Source organism: Adiantum capillus-veneris, chromosome 29, assembly GCF_014529385.1.
Source record: "Adiantum capillus-veneris isolate H3 chromosome 29, ASM1452938v2, whole genome shotgun sequence".
Classification (NCBI taxonomy): Eukaryota; Viridiplantae; Streptophyta; class Polypodiopsida; order Polypodiales; family Pteridaceae; genus Adiantum; species Adiantum capillus-veneris.
In genome coordinates, this window is record NC_140959.1 from 70,137,608 (window position 1) to 70,142,968 (window position 5,361).

A 5,361-nucleotide genomic window follows, 5' to 3' on the forward strand; every position below is an offset into this window, starting at 1 on the left:
CAGGTAAATTAGCCAAATAAACCCAAGTTTCGCTAAGAATGGGTGCCAAAAAGGCTTTGTTAGGTAGAATCGAGAGTTGATGATCCAAACTAACGGATTTAATTTCAATTTTTCTAGTAGGTAAAAAAGGAAAATCTCTTGAAACTTTGGGTACCATTTTTAAAAGGTTAGAGTCGCTAAGGGAGTAGAGATTGTTTTGAAATTCCTTGACGGCTTCAAGAGCAGCACTATCTCTACAAAATATGCCACCTGTTTAAGGGATAACTGAAGTAGCGGGGGTGTTGATAAAAGTTGGATTGAGGCCACATAATTTTTTGAAAAAGTTAAATAGAGCTCTAGATGAAGAGAACTAGGCTAGCTCTTGTTGATATGTAAAGAAAGTATAGGTAATTGGGCTATGTATTGAGAAATCATAGCGACCCCATCTTTGGAGTCCTTGTCCAAGGTAGCCAATATCTTGACCCAATCATTAAAAGAAAGCATGTACAAGATAGAAGACTTTTTATCCATAGCTAAGGCCAAATCATAGATTAGCTGAGAATCATCCAGACTGCAAATACATCTGAGGACAAGGGAGGTTGCCACAGAGAGAGGCTCAAAAATAAATTTCAGGCCTTGTGAAAGAGTAAGGGTTTGCAATAGACAAAATTGTTAGTTAACAAGAGATTACTTAGGGTACGATGTAACAATGCTTTTGGCATGTTGAGCCAGAAAAGGTCTAGTTCTAACAGCTAGGGGGTTTTTTGAAGGATGTTCCTTTAGGTAAAACCTAATTTGTTCTAAAATCCTTGTATGCTTCTTCGGGTCATGGATCACTCTCATTCGAGCAATCAATATATAATGTTTGTGATCATGAAAGTTAAGAGAAAATTAATATTAGTAATGTAGGTTGGACCTGCAACCCTTAATCCAACGAAGTCAAAAATACTATGATAGCCATGAGCAGGTATTTAGAATTATAGTCTAAGAGGGACCGCCTCACACCAAACAACCTAAAAAAGAATTATAGACAGTGGGTCCACCTAGCACTATAATTCAAGCTAGTTCGTAAAGCTAGCGTCCTGGTTTTCCCAAGGGGTTGGGAAAGCCTTATGTATAGGACGCATGTGTAGTTGCTTTACTTATATAATAAAACATAAATGAACTTTTAAGTTCAAAAGACAGTTGGCTTTAGACAATTGACAATGATTAGTACAAAAACAACTTAGTCTTAGAATTATTTTTGTACATTGCTATAAGAATGAGGTCTCATTTTAGTGTAGAAGTACAATAGCTGATCTAAAAAATATATTCCAAAAAGTGGTAAGACCATGTAGTGTCAAGGACAGACATTTGCTTCAAGCCAAAAAAAATCCAAGAAAGAATATTAGAGTCCTCACCTGCATACATTCAAACAAGACAATAGATATATTAGCCTTGAGTGCATTTTATAGGCGTCAATGGACTATATCAGTTGTTATCCATGTCCAACTTACAACTTAATTAACTTGGAACAAATGTCCAAAGAGCTTATGTAATCCAGATTTATTTTGAAAGTATTTTTTCTTTTGATTTAAGAAGATAATGTTAAATATGGTTTCTATATAGTCCCAATTTTTTAATAGACCTTAATAAGTATTCTTATACATATCATTTTGATCAAAAGGCCACCACCCCTTCTGATCCAAGTTTCTAAAGAATAAACCCTTCAATAACCTTGCAGAAAGTTTCCAAACAAAAAATTTACTCGGTCAAGGAAGTTAACCGTTTAAAAGTGACCTACTCCTCGGCATTGGACACCCATTGATATATCTTTGCATGGTTTAGTCATTAGACTTAGCCCAATTAAATCAAGTAAATAATTGAATTGAAAGGCCCTCAATTTGGGTTAGAGATATCCTCATCATACCTTGGCTTACATCCATAAGTATTATACCAAATGAGGAGATTTTACTTTTCCTATTCTACTCGGTCATAGGGATCTAAAATGAAAGACCGACTTCTAGTGAGTCAAAAGAAAAATGGCAGGCATCTCTATTTCATAAGCAGCCCAACAACTTACACAATATGAGATTGGTATCAATAGTACTGAGGCGGTCTGGGGCGGGCAACAAGAAGAGTGGCCTCCAAGCACTCTTCTAGGCTCCCATGCTGCTCAATTGGGTTGGGGTTGGAAAAAAAACAACAACACACACACAAACCCGCAACCTAACCCTACACAAATTTGGGGCACCACCTAGTTTTGGATGCGAACTAGGACGCGTAGAGAGAGAGAGAGAGAGAGCTGCTTTGAAACGTATCGGCAATGATCAAGCAAACACAACTATATATTTAAGAAAGAGAGAGAAAGGGGGAGGGGGTGCTTGTTGCATTAATACCTTCTTACAAATCTGTCATGACAAATCAAAGTGAGATTAGTATTTGTTCAACATAGCTTGCGTAAATTTCACCACAACACATCACAAGAAAAGCCACCCCAATCACTGTCTTAAGGCCAGGGGAGTCCTCTCCACCCTGTCGCCCTCTTACAGTATGTGGGACTTATGGCTAGATTGATGACAACACCAGAGACAAGCTATCAAGAACTTAACAAAAAACACCAAGACAATTACGCATCATTGTTGTCCATTACTTCACGTTGGAAGGGAGACAAAGTATCCAAGCTTAGTCCAAATCCACCCTCCTTGATTCAGCAAATGTTGGGCTTACACTAGTAGGAGAAATGATAGATTTCCTACTCTCAATTGAATGATCACTCTCTCTCTTACAATGGCATAGAGTTCCCTTGCTAATCCCCTATTACCACACATGCACATGCATAAGACAATGAGCTTCCACTCAAGAGCTCCTTCTAGAGAGGTTGAGCTTGGCTTCTCAAGCTATAGCATAGTGCTCTTGCTTATGGCTCCCCTTTTTGTGCTAGCTACACCCTCCTTTTATAGCAATTTTGAAGGCTAGGGTTACTCCTCTAACCATGGTTGGGTTAGATTTTCAGCAATTTATCTAATTTCTTTTGCTTGGAATTATCAAGAAGTTGGTGGGGAAAGAGAGAGGAGAGAAATGGAGGTGATAGGACTTTTCATAGTGGGTTAGTGTTAGTAGAGTTAGTATTAATTTACAAATGGAATTGGATATTTACAATGGGAGTATCCATGTAGGATACAAATAAGGAAGAAAAACTCTTAAGAAGTAAGAAAAGCTGGATTTCTTACAAGGTTGATGCTCCAAGTGTCTTGAGTAGGGCCAATTTTGACGCTTGTTGACGGTCCACTAGCTTTGACGGTACATTTTTTCTCCACTCTTGACCTTCCTTGAGAGACAAGGTAATTGAAGCTGAGCAATCAACCACCATGATGCTGTCTTTTAAGAGAAGAGGCTGAATTTTGTGGTTTTTTTTATAGATATGGGTAAATTGGAGGAGGAAAAATGAGACTAGGTGGTCAATTTTGGAATGGAATTGTGTGTGGGAGGTATGAGTTCACCATGGTTTCTCTTATTCTTCAAGGTTGAGGAGAAGGTGAGTAGGGTGCAGAGAGGAGTGGTGAGAGAGGTGGGGATGATGAGTGGAGAAGTGTGTGTGAAAGAGGAAAATGATAAAGTGGAAGAGAGAGTGTGGCTGCATAGCATGGGAAAACTGGGGTCCACTAATAAAATCATAGCTCACAGCTCGTAGCTCAAAAAAATATGAAAAAATTTGAGGCAAAAGTTCAGCCCACGAGCTACAACTTTTGTTTGTATCACCTTTTCAAATTCGGAGATCAAGTGAACTTTAAAAATTCAGAAAAACCGACCGTTTTTTTCCAATGCACAAGGTCCTTGTGGGGTCCTTCTTTGGATGATTCTTTTGAATACCTCCAAGAGTGAGCCCTCCATAGTGCATGTATGCATGCCACCTACCCTTGACCTTATTTGGAGATATTGTTGAGATTATGATATAAGTGAATAGTACAACTAAGAAAATCAAATATTGAGGGGTCTAAAAAATATGTACATGTCAAATATAAATAATATAAGTGGAAAAAAATATAAAGGGGTCAAAAGAAATCTCTCTCATTATGAGGCTACCATAAAAAGATAAATATTTTTGGTGTTCTAATTTTTTAGAAAAAAAAACAAAATAGATGTAGGAAGGGAAAAATCACAATAGTGAAAAAATATACACATAAATAAAACTAGTTTTTTTGGATTTTTGTTGGGGTGGAGTTACACCAAATATAAGAGAAGCTTACATGAAAATATTTCTATATGGAATAAAGAGTATGAAAAATGGTAAGAAAAAATTGTGGTAATGGTGAGGCAATGTACAGAGCATAAATAGCACACACCTAGGTAGAAATATTTAAATAAATACCAAAATAATTATGAAAAAATCTTTTATTTAGGCCCTATATACAAAGAAATATTTACATACGCATGGGCCATAATATACTTATATTTTTTATTTATTTTTATTTTTTTGGCTCAACTAGCCCAACGACTAGCTAATTGAGGGTTTTTTAAGAAGATATGGGAAAAGTCCCGTGACTCACGCACGCCTATGTACAGTGAAATGGTAGGGATAGCCACAGTGTTTGGGTGATTTTGGTAGGGTGAGGTAACTCACTGTGGCAATTACAAAGAGCCGAAAAAACGGCTATCAGTACAAAGTCAATCAGCGCTGCATAAGCCAACAAAACCAAACCAGAGGTGCGCCCAAAAGGAAAAGGTGGCAACCTTATTTTGCAAGCATCCCAAAAATTTAGTTCAATAGAAGATGGTCTCAACAGAATGTAGATAGCAGAGTGGCATAAGCCATTAAACATAAACCAGAGGGGCATAGAGAAACCCTCACCTTGTTTTCAATAGCGAGTATGGTAAACGTTTTGAGGAGCCACAATCTAGGCAAATCATCTTTGATATGGCATCATCACAAGGAGTATACTATCCAGCGGCACTCGCCATGGTTAATCCAATAGTCGGTGGGGGGGGGGGAGTGGTTTGTTAGGCTAGGTATGTCTGAAGCAAAAAACAACAGAGAGCAGGGATGCAAGGAGTGAGAAGTGATGCTAGTGTAAATGCAACATAGAGTGGAGAGTGATGCTAGAGTAAACGTGGCATAATTCCCAAGCAAGGGTTAGCTAGAAAAAGAATCAGGCTCTGATAAGGGGGGGGGGGGGGGGGGGGGGGGGGGTGAGGATTAAGCCCCAAAGGCAACCACCAACTAAGGTAGTGTGTCCCACGTAGGTTGGAGAAGGTCTATGTCGTTTGATGTTTTAGGGGGATAGGTTGTGGTATTAGTACTTAAGTGTGTGTGTGTGTGTGTGTGTGTGTGTGTGTGTGTGTGTGTGTGTGTGTGTGTGTGTGTGTGTGTGTGTGTGTGTGTAGCTGTTCTATCATAGATAA